Source organism: Mustela erminea, chromosome 4 (genome assembly GCF_009829155.1).
Source record: "Mustela erminea isolate mMusErm1 chromosome 4, mMusErm1.Pri, whole genome shotgun sequence".
NCBI classification, from domain to species: domain Eukaryota; kingdom Metazoa; phylum Chordata; class Mammalia; order Carnivora; family Mustelidae; genus Mustela; species Mustela erminea.
In genome coordinates this window covers 113,570,433-113,584,237 of record NC_045617.1, presented here as the reverse complement: position 1 = coordinate 113,584,237, position 13,805 = coordinate 113,570,433, and the positions used below count along the sequence as shown (strand labels likewise).

The 13,805-nt window shown below is 35.0% G+C and overlaps 1 protein-coding gene across 17 annotated transcripts in view; it reads right to left on the bottom strand.

The window, feature by feature from the left end:
• The window catches only part of RIMS1 (regulating synaptic membrane exocytosis 1), a 495,743-nt gene that overhangs the window by 397,166 nt on the left and 84,772 nt on the right, over positions 1 to 13,805 (bottom strand). The window lies entirely within an intron of this gene.

Sequence of the window (13,805 nt, the reverse complement as noted above, 5' to 3'; positions counted from 1 at the left end):
TTTCCTTTTTGATGTTCCAATATGAAATAGCTCTTATTGGAACAATATGAGTAGTTCTATTGAACAGTTCTTATTGGAACTAACAGAGTCTTCCTTCCTATGGATTCCCCTAAGGAATCAGAAAAGAGGTACAAATTATAGGGAATGTAATTCCCTAAAGCCACATTCCTTTTCAATTCCCTTACTTTTTCATTAGCTTTCCTAAAGGAATCCACAACTCTAATTCTTTCCTCTTTTTACCATCTTTCCTCTTCCTTGTTTCATTCTCTGCTACATTTACTTGTCACCAGAGCCTGCTGCTTTCTCCTTCCAAATGCCTCTCTCATCCATTTTTTCCATAACCATTATCATTACCCTGACTATTATTAACCATTTCCGGTCTATTTTAGTCATCTTCTAATTGGTCTCTTTCTCTCCAGGAATGCCCTATTGTCATCTATTATGCATACTTCTGAAAGATTCATCATCCCAAAGCATTCCTTTCAATCTGGGTAGCTGTGTGTTCAGATACTTTCTTGTCTTCCTTCAGAGAAAAAACCAGTTCCCTGAACCTGGATTTCAAGGTCCCAACCTTCCTTTAGAGGTTTATGGTCCTTGACTCTTTTGCTAACTAGACTTTGGTCATTTACTTGCACTGTAATGTGTCTTTTATATCCGCGTAGCCACAAACTTCTCCATCCATCCGTCCTTCCTCCCTCCCTCCTTTCCTCTCTTCTTCCTTCTGCCCACCCATCTCTTATCTTCCACAATTAAATTATAAAGTCCTTAAGAGCAGAACCCATAGCTAACATTATTTTTAGAGACTTTCTTTCATCCTCCAATTTTACACAGTATTTAAAACATAGCTTGTGCTCAATAAATATATTCTTTAAAAATTACAGAAAAATATCAGATAGCATAATTGTTAGCATAAATAGAATAAAACGCCAAGTACTACTGTCTCTAACAAGCTTTCCTGACGTCCAATTTTGAGTTATATTTCTCTGTGCTTTCATGTCAATCTGTAAATTCTTTCATCGTTTGTCATCATAGTTTATTATAATCATGTTTGTTGGTTTAACTAAGTTCTAACTTATTAATAGTTTTTATAAGTCTCTGTGTCAAGTGAATGAGTAAAAATGAATAAATCCATGTAAAAATATATGCTACATATATGGGTCATTTGAAAATGATGGAAATCTTATTTAATATTACCCAGAGTTAAATAAGACTTAACGGGTCTGCTTCAGCATGTCATATTCTGAATTTGTCTACTCAATGACCTCAATTATATATTACTAGTGATGCTATCTAAAGTCATTTAAGACCGTCTAGACACATTCACAATGTTGAATATTTGTTATATATCCATAATAGATGAGTTCATTCATTTATCTACCAAAATCATTTTTTACTAAGTAAACATTAATTCACTGCATAGATTGCCCAACGTCCTGGGCATGATCTTTTCCTTTTATTTAATGCCTTTCTTTTAATACCAATGCAAAAGTAGCCAGTGGGTACAGATTTTCCTTTAGCTATAATCTTGCTGTTTTTCCACAATAATCATCTATTTTCTTGGCACTGGCACACTGTTCTCAATCCGGACAAAAGACTCTGTAGAAGAGCAGAAGAAATAGCAGAGATTCATAGAGTAACCAGTTTGGATCCTGAGGCACAGCGACTTTCTAATAATAATATTGCCAAAATTTATTTCCCTTTGCATTCTCCAACATGAGTTTTGGGAGAGCCAATTCAGATAGTCATATTAATTTTGATTTTTGGAATTGTCACTCATCCCAACTAATCTTCATTTTCACTGAGCACCCCAGTAGTACATACCAGTGGTCCTAAATCATGAGAGTATGTCAGGATAACTTCGGGAAATTTTTTAAATACACATTTCCTGGCCCTCTCTACTCATGCACAGTAGGGAGCATTTGATACATAATGGGCTAGTGTGAGGTACAGTGTATCCCTATAAAAAGTGTCCCAATGTCTTTTTATACCTCCACTCTCATTAAGAAACACTAATAGATAAAATATAGTCTATGTTTTAACTGAATTAGCCAAAAAGTTTTTTTTTCAAACTGTGTCAATATGGGCACACTCTAAGAGCTTCACTAATATTTGTTAAATGGACAAAATAGTGAATAATGTAGAGATTGTTCACTGTTACTTTAGTAGAATATGTGAATAATATTTATACAATGCTTTATGCACAACTTTCTTATGTACTTTATCTCATTTCATCCTCAAAACTTGCCAATGAGTAACAAGAAACAATTTTCTTCCTATTTTCAAGATGAGAAAACTAAGATTTAAGAAGGTAAGCTCCTGGGCCAGTGTCACCCAGCAAGTGAGAATCAGAGCAAGGGCTAAAAATATTTGGATCAAAACCTGAATGCTAGGGTTTATCCTTTACTTCCTGAAGAATTCCAAAATTCTCCTTAATCATCATGTAAATCATCTGGATATTGTGAATCCATCCTACACTATGAATCCAGATACCTGGATTCTAGACCTAGATCCTTCTCTTTCCTGCTGAGTGACAATGGGGCAGTTCACTACCAAAATTCATGTCTTGTCTGCCATATTGCAGGCGAAGTGTGCAAATCATCAAAGCTCAGCTGTTGCCCACAGCTTGTGACATAAGTTAAGGCTGACACTAAATAAATTCAATAAAAATTCTGCTTTGGCTTCTACAACCTTAGTTTTTAGGAAATTTTCTTAAAATTAATTCTTTGTTTCTTTCTTTCTTTTTTTTTTTTTTTAAGATTTTATTTATTTATTTGACAGAAAGAGATCACAAGTAGGCAGAGAGAGAGAGAGGGAAGCAGGCTTCCCGCTGAGCAGAGAGCCCAATGCGGGGCTCCATCCCAGGACCCTGAGATCATGACCTGAGCCGAAGGCAAAGGCTTAACCCACTGAACCACCCAGGCACCCCTAATTCTTTGTTCTGTGGAAAAATTTCATATGGCCTAAGATTGACCCCAAGAATGCTGAAGGGATGGAGATCCATTAAGCTAGCTGCTCGGGTCTGGCCCTAGGCCTAAGGAAAAGGTGACCTTTAGGCTTCCTGATAGAATCAACAAGGTAATAAAGAATAGAATTCTACTCAGACACTGCACAGGAGGGGAAAAATTGTTTTTAGCTAAAATAGCATATAAGAGGCAAGGTCCTCCAATGTCAGGATCACCAAAATAGAAACTGTTCAGAGCATCATCAACAGAGGACATAGTTAGTCAACAAGCGTGACTGGTGAAAATAATTTATGATTAATTAAGGTTCATGAAACATAACTGTTACAAATAAAACTATTATGGATCTACTCTTACAGAATTAAATTTTTTTAATACACAAGCAGTTGAAGAAGACATCTTCTTTCTGGGCATTCAAACAGAGATAAAAACAATATTATCTTAAAATAGTTACAGTGGAAAGAAGGGCTTTATAAGACTCTGTGAACTGACACAGAATGATTTGTGTGAACTAGGAAATCATATAAAGAGAATGAAGACTATAAAAGCCACACAATTTTGAAAAAATTCTGTCACTTCCTAATTTTAACCATAAACTGGAAATGTTAGCATTCCTAGTATTTTCTATCTCCAAGTTACTGACTATACTGTCTATATTCTAAAAGACAAAAACATGTTTTTCCTTAGTTGGAACTTTTATTTTTCTAAGGTTACCTGCCCAATATGATTTCTGCTGCAGGAAGTAATAGAAGTATAGACTGTAATACTGAACAGCTCTTATGGTATATGCAAAAAAAAGTTGACAGCAAAAATATAAAACTCATCACATTTTGATATAAACATGTAGCTAAAAATATTACCGAACAGGCTGCTTGTCTTTGAATAATACTTTCATTCATGATAAAATATATAGCTAAAAGATCCTTTGCATATAGAAACATATTCCCTTTCTTCCTGACTGAATTTTACTCAAAAAGGAGATATCTTTCAAAAAATGAACAATATTTTTATCTACTATATATGTTAGAATATTTATTTCTTGTAGCATAGAACACCTGCAAAATTATTAAATCTTCTATCCCAACAGAATATCAAAATACAAAAAAAAATCACAAAAGAGCAAACATTTAAAACGACAGTCTAACCATGTTTTAATTTGTACTCGATTTTACTTTTCATCATTTTTTACCTTCAATATTTGACATTCTATACAAATTTACCTAAAATAATACAATTGAGATTTCTAAATTTTTCATTTATATATGCCATTTAAAGTTTGTGTACATAACAGGGTGCTTAATATTTTATGAGAAAACACATTCCTGTACTTTATGCATTCAATGCATTCAACTATTTCACAAATCAGAGATTATGCAAATGACTTGCAGCCTCCTCCCTTCAGTATACACCAGAGCTCCTCTTCTCTTCCTTTTAAATTTTTTTTTTTTTAAGATTTTATTTATTTATTTTGAGAGAAAGAATGCATGAATGTGTTAATGGGGGACATGGTGTATGGGCAGGGCAAAGGGAGAGAGAAAATCTCAAGCAGAGTTCACACAGAGCACAGAGCCTTATGCAGGGCTTGATCTCATGACCCGAGATCATGACCTAAACCAAAATCAAGAGTTGGATGCCCAACTAAATGAGCCACCCAGGTGCCCCTCCCCTTTTCTTTGACTGCTTCCAAAACTTCATTAAATTACAGTAAACTTCACTGAACATCACTAAATTCCACTTACTCCACCTCTACTGCTACCAGCAGAGTCCAATCCACTATTAAATTTTGCCTAAACCACTACAACTGCCTCCTAAGCTTCTTTCATCCTCATCCAACTCACTTGCCTACTTCATTGGACCATGATTCTCCCTTCTTTGAACTACTTCAAGGGATTCTCAATAGTCTTAAATAAAATCCAAAGATCTGAGAGGTCTCTAAGTTGGAGCCCTTGTTTATCCCATCATTCTCATCCACGGCCCTCCTCTTCACATTTTTCCACCTTCTTTTAGTTCCCCGACCATGCTACACTGGTTTCCATTTAAGATCCATTGCACATACCATCCTCTCTACCTAGAATTCTCTTCCGCTGACCCCTTCACAGGGCTGACTTCTCATCTTTCAAGTCTCTCAAACATCATCTTCTCTCAGAGTTTTCCCTGAACATGTTTTCTAATAGATGCCCCTGTACAATTCTCAAACACAGTACTCAGTTTAAGCCTTTGTTAAAAATGAAGTTTTATCATCTATGTTTGTTGTTTAGATACTCTCCTAATACACTCTAACTTCTACAAGAATAAGTACTCTGCTTTGCCTATCCTCATATCTAGTGCCTGGCACTGGGCTCTGCACATAGTACAGACTCCATAAATACTTGTTGAAGGAAGAATGAACAGCCTGACTCATTGGAAAGCAAGCAGTGAACTGCTTCTCCTACTGCACAATCTCTACCAGATGAAGAAATCCACTTGTCTCTTCAATGCTCCCTTCTCATCCAAATTTGATTTAACAGGTTTCCACTGAAGGAGCAGACCACATACCTGAGCTGAGATCAGAATTTAAGATATTTGGAAAACACTGAGTATTATATCTGCTAAACTTTAGGAGCAGAGACCACCATAGTGCTCAGGAAGTGCAGAGGGGTTAAGATCAGGAAAACTAGGGAAAAGCAGGCTAGATTCCAGTATTCACAGGGCCTCTCTCCCAGATTTTTGAGAGGAATCATTGTACTCATGATGGAGTTTTATCTGAGGTGGTGGTAGTCTGCCAGTGGGTTGCCTAATTTTCTGTTTTACTCGTGGAACTTCTGCCATCCAATGCTACAGGAAGACAGAGTTCTGGGCATTTAGTATACACATCCTAAAATCATGTCTGATATGCAGAGCTTAAAGGTACAGTGACATAGTGACAAGGGCTCTGTCCAACTGCTTACAATTTCAGAGACACACTTCCGTTTAATCTGTTATCTATTATAAGATACAATGTTGATGTTAGATGTGATTTCAAATGAGAAACCATACAATCAACCATAAAGATATATGTATATTCCTCATACATTATAGGATAAGTATATATTTTTTTTTTCTCAGTTAAATTTTTGGTTCTCAAGGCTATTTTAAAATTGGGTTAAATATAAGCTATCACATTTACATGATTAAATTCATTCTGTTCCCATACATGTTGGTCCTCAGAAGTCCCTGTGTTTTAATTAATCTGAACAAAGACTGTTGTTGCTGAAAAAAGCCATGCCCTTGAGATCTGAAAAAGTATGCCTATTGAAAGAAACATTTGGATATAGCCTCTCTGTCAATTCAAGGCTGACTCATCTGAAGCTGTGAAGGAAAAAGTATGTGTGACACACATGCCCATGTCAAAAGCTTCAATGCAGATGGTACTTAATGATCCAGTCCAAGATGTGAATTACCACTGCACAGAGAGATCATTTCTAGAAAAGAAGAAATAGAAAAGATAAAGACAGAATGGCAAAGTAAAATCCGGAGACTAATAATAATTTGCATTTTTACCTGGAACCAATAATTTTTGTTAAATAAATGAAACTGATAATTAATTGCAGGGCTTACAAACATATAACTAATAAAATTTTTAAAAAGTAAAAATAAACACTGTATATCAAAATCAGTTTCTCATTTTTTCCCCCAAAGGTAATAAGAGAAACCAAAATCAAAAAAATCTCAAAATTATTAAATAATTTATATCTACAAGGTATTTTCTTTCTGATTGGCTCTAACTATAGTGAACCCAGACTTGGGTTATACTGATAATGTTTAAATGATGAAATTGGTCACACATGTAAACACATACATGCACACACACAACAGAGTTAAATTTATTTTCTAGGAACTATAAACCACAAGTGTCAATAACCCAAAATAATAAATGGTTCAAGAGTTATATGGAACTAACTTTTGGATATGAGCTTTTCTGAAGACATGAGGATTTCACATGCAGTACCCTCACCTAAACATATATACACATTTATACAGAACCATTATAAACATTCAAATAAAACAGAATTTAAGTAATCAAATAGCTTCCCACAAAGAAGCTGATGGCTTCATTGGTAAATTCTACCAAACATCTGAAAAAAAAATTTATGGTATTCTTCCACAAATTTTTCCTAAATAGAATAGTAGGGAATACTTCCAAGTTCATTCTATGAGACCAATATTACCCTGATACTAAAATCAAAGAAATCACAGGAAAACCACAGACCAATACCGCTTATAAATTTATACACACAAATCCTCAAAAATAATAACAAATCAAATAAAGAAACATATAAAATGGATAACCAAGTGGGATTTGTCCCAGGATTGCAAGAGCGTTTCAACATATGAAAATCAATAAATGCAGTACACCATGTTAATAAAATGAAGGACAGGGACACCTGGGTGGCTCAGTGGGTTAAGCCTCTGCCTTCAGCTCAGGTCATGATCCCAGAATCCTGGGATTGAGCCCCTTGGGCTCTCTGCTCAGCAGGGAGCCTACTCCCCCCCTCCTCCTCTCTGCCTGCCTCTCTGCCTACTTGTGATCTCTGTCAAATAAATAAAATCTTTTTAAAATTTTAAATTAAATAAAGGACAAAAAGAGCATTACCATCTCAATAGATGCAGAAAAAGCATTTGAGAAAATCCAACATACTACCATAATATGAACATTAAACATGCTAGAAATGGGAAAAAAAGTCCTAAACCTGATTAAAAAACAAAACACAACAAAACAAAACAAAAACAACTACTAGAACTAGAAACATAACAAAAACAACTACTAGAACTAACATCATATTTAATGAAGAAAGACTGAAAGCCTCCTTCTAGGACATCTGCTGTTACTACTTTCTGACAACTAGATTCCAACATGCAAAAGAAAGAAACTGGACTTCTATCTCACACCATATACACAAAGTAATCCAAAATGGATTAAAGATCTAAATATAAAAGCTAAACCTATACAACTCTTAGAAGAAAATCTAGGGGTAAATCTTTATGACCTTGGATTTCACAATAGTTTCTTAGATACAATACCAAAAGCACAAGTAACCAAAGGAAAACTAGATCACTTGGACCTCATCAAAATTAAAAACTTGTGCTTCAAGGTACTATCAAGAAAATGAAAAGACAACTCACTATATAGGAGAAAATCTTTGCAAATCATTTATCTGACAAGGATATAGTATCCATTACATATAAAGAGCTCTTATAACTCAATAATAAAGACAAATAACCCAATTAAAAATGGGAAAAAGATTTTGATCAATATTTCTCCAAAGAAGTCAAATATAAATAACAAATGAACACATGAAAAGAGGTTCAACATCATTATTCATTAGAAAAATCAAATCAAAACCATAATAAGATAGCCATTCGTATACTTCATACCCACGAGAATGGCTATAACAAAAAATACTAACAATCCCAAGTGTTGGTAAGGATGTAGAGAAATTGGAATCCTTTAACATTGCTGGTAGGAATGTAAAATGGTATAGCTGCTTTGAAAGACAGTTTGACAGTTCCTAAACAGTATAAATACACAGTTACTATAATGACCCAGCAATTACATTCATAGGTTTATACTCAAAAGAACTGAAAACATATGTTCACTCAAAAAATGTATATAAATGTTAAAAGCAGTTTTATACACAATAGCTCAAATATTGGAAACAATCCAAATGTCCATTTAACTGATAGATGGATAAACAAAAAAGTGGTATATAAATACAAAAGAGTATTATTTGGCAATAAAAGGGATAAAGGGGCACCTGGGTGGCTCAGTGGGTTAAAGCCTCTGCCTTCGGCTCGGGTCATGATCCCAAGGTCCTGAGATGGAGCCCCACATCAGGCTCTCTGCTCCACAGGAAACCTGCTTCTCCATTCTCTCTCTGTGCCTGCCTCTCTGCCTACTTGTGATCTCTCTCTCTGTCAGATAAATAAATAAAATCTTAAAAAAAGGGGGGATAGTTTTTCAGAGTCCATAGTCTCTCATGGTTCACACAATCTGAGGGTTTTGAAGGGGCGGGGGGTGGGAGGTCGGGGTACCAGGTGGTGGGTATTATAGAGGGCACAGATTGCATGGAGCACTGGGTGTGGTGCAAAAATAATGAATACTGTTATGCTGAAAATAAAAAATAAATTAAAAAAAAGGGGGGATAAAGCATTGGTAATGTCAAACATGGATAAATCTTGAAATATTATGATAAATGATGAAACCAGACATAAATAGTCCACATATCAGGTGATTTCATTCATGTAAAATGTCCAGAAGAGGCAAATCCAAACAGAAAAAGTAGTGGTTGCTAAGAACTGGGTTTGAGGAGAATAGAGGAATGACTGCTAATGGATAGCAGGTTTCCTTTTGGGGGAGATCAAAATGTTCTGAAGTTACAGAGCAGTGATAGTTGCACAATTTTGTGAGAAATACTTAACTGTACTCCTTAGGAGGTGAATTGTACATATGGCATATGAATTATATGTTCATTTTAAAAAGCAGGCAATTGTCAACAAAAACAAAGCAAAACAAGAAAGACTGAATAATGATACATGTACCTCTATGGATTCAATTTATTCCTGATAATGTCACCTTCTACAATAATACAAACATTGTATAAGCATATTTTTCCTTTGGCTCTACATTCATTTTCTAGATTTTTACTTTCAAATTCCAACTTCACCAGTTCTAGTGTGACCAGCCATCCCAATTTTCCAAGGACTGGGCTGGGGGGTTGGGTTCCCAGGACATGGACTTTCAGTACTAAAGCGTGGATAGTTCCAGGAATACTGGGACACATTTGTTTTTCCATGGTCTTGCATAATTTACTTAATTCCTCTGCTCTTTGTTGCAGTACAGGTGATACCCTCCGCATTGCCTTTTCCAGTTTTTCCTTCTAACTCCATGCTATTTCATTTGTCTTAGTTGTTTTTGTTTTAAAGTAATTGCTCACAAATTAGTATATCTCACTAACCCTCTACTGGGTTTGAGGTATGAATAGCGAGATATCTTCTGGAAGCTCCCATGGGTGATTGATCATTAATACATAAAACTAATGCTAAATCTAAACTTGTTTTTCTGCCTAAATTAACTCTCTTGTTGATTTTATCAATTCACTTAATTTCTTGAGCTAAAGAGAGTTATCTCCCCTCATCTTTGCTTTATTACTATATCTAATGGATCACTACACTCTGGTTATACTACCTGGGAAATTTTCTCAAATCTCCCCCACCTCCTACCTCTCCTATTTATCCCTGCTAACATGTAAGACTGATATTGATGAATATAAAAGAGTTTCTCGCACTTTTTAAATCCATACTCGCTTTGAAAAACTCAAAAACCCATAAAGATGTATCAAATTTCAAAATACAGTATTAAAGAGAAAACCTAAGACAAGGCACAATTAATTACTTTCTCCAAATTAGACAAATGTCCTATTCTTCAGAGAGTCTGATGTAGCACTTCTTACCTCCTCTTTCACATACAATGCCCACACTGACCCCCCCACACACATGAACTCCTACCCATGCATGTGACTACACAACACACAAATACACATACACATGTTCTCAGGCCCCAGCAATGAGCATGTTTTAAATTACACCAGCAGAAGCTGATGTTTTGGGCCTCAGGGCAACTGTTCTCTTCTGGAAGACTATACTCCAAAATTGCCTACCTGCTGAACTATTCATCTTTCAAAACTCACGTTAAGTATTGCAGGCTCTGTATACGTGCTGCTGAAGCGAGCACTAGTATTGCAGGCTCTGTAAATCTTTCTTTTGACCACATCAACCCAAACAGAATAAATCATTTTTTAACACATTGCACTTATCATGAAGTATTATAATTTATTTGATAAAGTAACTGCCACCTCCCACTTGAGAGAGAAGAACTCTTAAGACAGGAATTCTGGGGGTGCCTGGGTGGGTCAGTTGTTAAGCCTCTGCCTTCAGCTCAGGTCATGATCCCAGGGTCCAGAGATTGAGCTCCCTGCTCAGTGGAAAGCCAGCTTCCACTCCCCCTGCTTGTGTTCCCTTTCTCACTGTGTCTCTCCCTGCCAAATAAATAAAATCTTAAAAAAAAAAAAAGACAAGAATTCTGTCTCATTTATCTATGCACATTTTACCTGAGGAATAGCAGGCATATGACTCAATTTGCTGAACTCCACCATATTTTTGATGTATTTGTTACTTTGATTAAATGATGACAACTTATGCAGCATGTCAAAAATATGACTAAGTGACATTTTAATAATAATTGCAAAAGAATATTTGGATAGTTTATATACACAGTTATCAAAAATATTAAGTATATTGACATGTGTATCCCTCAATCTAGGCTTGCAAAATAAAATGTACCAAGTAACATAAGCGTAGTCACCCTACTTCCTGTCTACTTACGACTCTCTCTCTTTTCCATGCCTGCAAAAACATTTTTAAAAAGTCATATACAATCACTGTTTCCTTTTCCTGATTCTCATTCCTCCCCACACCTATCAAAATAGAGTATCTCCACCCACTTATGTATTAAAACTTCTAGGACAAATGCTACCAATGACTTCTGTATAGCCAAATCCAAAGGACATTTTTTATCTCTGAAGTTATTTTTTGATTTTCTGCTGAATTTGATTATTGGAGATTCCCCTTGAGCCCCTCTACTACCTTGGCTTCTGGTTCTTCTACTTTTTAAATTATTATTTCTCAGCTGAGTCAGGGGATCATTTTCCTTTACCCATTCATTATGCATTGATTTTGCCTAGGATTCTCTCTGTTATCTTTTTCTAACTATATATCTTTTGGTGATGTCATCTACTTTCCCAGTTAACTTTAACTGGGTGTTTCAGGTTCATATATCCAACTATTTCTTGGATAGGTACTATCCAACTATAATGGATAGGTGCCACCAAATCTCTGTGTAAAAATCCAAACTCCTCACTGCTTATTTACCTAGATCTAGTTTGCTTCTTTAACCCACTTTCCAGTCAGTGGTCCTTAATTAACAAATAATTATATGATGGTCTCCCTAAACTCCTTCCTTAGAAATCATATTCCACTGACAACCAACCACTGCCAATGTGACTCCTTACTCAGCTTTTGAAATGTTTCCTTCCCACACCTCTGCTACTCCTATAGGTCAAGATGGTATGTATCATCTTTCTTTGGACTATTATGATAGTCTATTCATTGATTTTCTTGTCCCTAGTTAAGCCCACATCACATTCTTATTCCATCTTCCCAACCTCTGCCAAAGTAATACATCTATGTTATATACCTACACACATATATATAATGCAAATCTAAGCCACTCTCCTAATTAAAACCCATTTGTACATCCTTATAACTAAACATAGAGTTTATTAAATTGTTTAATTTTACCCAGTTGCCATACACAGAAATTCATCCACAATATTAACCTGGGATACATTCTTGGATTTTCAGACCCACTGAAAGGTTGTGACTCACAAATTTAAAAATGCTGACCTACAGGCTAAAGCCTACCCTTAGCCTCCAGCTGCCAATTTATTATTGCCCTTTTCTTATCAACCTAGAAAGGCACATAAGTGGATGTGGAGAACTCAAAATACAAAGACACTATAGAGAATCAGCAAGATAAGGAATGAATTGGAAACGTTAAATACTTCAATTCACCTAAAGAGGGTTTCACTATTTTAACTCAAAAAGTTTATGTGAGGAAAGAGGTGGTCAAAATAGAGGCTCCAAAGCAACTACAGTTGCTTTTCTTGGCCACCAGGGAAGTTCTACTAGGTGCAAGATAAATTACAACATATTTCTATAGCTCTTAAGTCTATGGAAAGTAAAAACAAATAAAGGAAAAAGAGTGATCTAAAGTCTTGTTGGGAAGGATGACAAAGGCTGTTCCATATCTAAAAATTCTAATTTAAAATGGACATTAGAATGAGTGGGACCAATTAAAATAGAACCTCAACATGTGGACTATAACATTTTAAAATCAGTATTTATTCCTCAAGGAACTTTCCCAGAAACAGCTGAATCCTTATATAACCCTTATATAAAATAAAATGTTTTATAATGCTTAGAACATAAGATAGGAGGTGGGGATCATAAGTTTTCCATGAATTATAAAAGGAAGTTCAATTATCAGGAAAATGGCTTTAGAGCAGGAACATTTACAGAAAAAAATATGGCAACATTATTAAGAGTACTTCTTCCAACTCTGTACTTTTTTCCAATGTAATTATCATTTTTTACTACCTTTAAATCAAAATTATTTTTACTCCTTGAAAAGTACTGATTAAATGTAGAAGATGATATTCAAGTATACTTATTGAGCTAAAATCTATAACCAACCTACTGAGCCTCTGAAAATTTATTTACCAAAATTTTGTTTCCTAAAACATAATTTTTTAAATGATTTGTGACTATCATATATAAAATATAAGGATTTATAAGTTTTGTTTAATTTTGGTCTTTGCCAATAATTATAAAAACTTGCCATAGTAGAAGAATTATGAAAATTCACTTTTTTCTCACTTTTTACAATTTTAACACTTAATTTTGGTTTACTTCAAAGACCTCTCAGTTAAATAAATCTATAGAAAAATCACTCTTAGGACACATTTCTTCAAAGTTGTTTAATAAAAACTTTGGAAGGAGACATTTCCCAGTAGTAACTACTTGGTTGTAATAGGTATGCAGAGTACTGCTGCTACTGAGACATTTTAAAGGAATGTTTAATTTTTCTTAATAAGAGCATAATTCTAGTCAGAAGACTGAGGATATCCTGTTACTCTGAAGAATTTAAAGCTACTGACATTTTATCTCATCAAAATCCACATTCACAACTCAGAATTTACTTATTTGGTT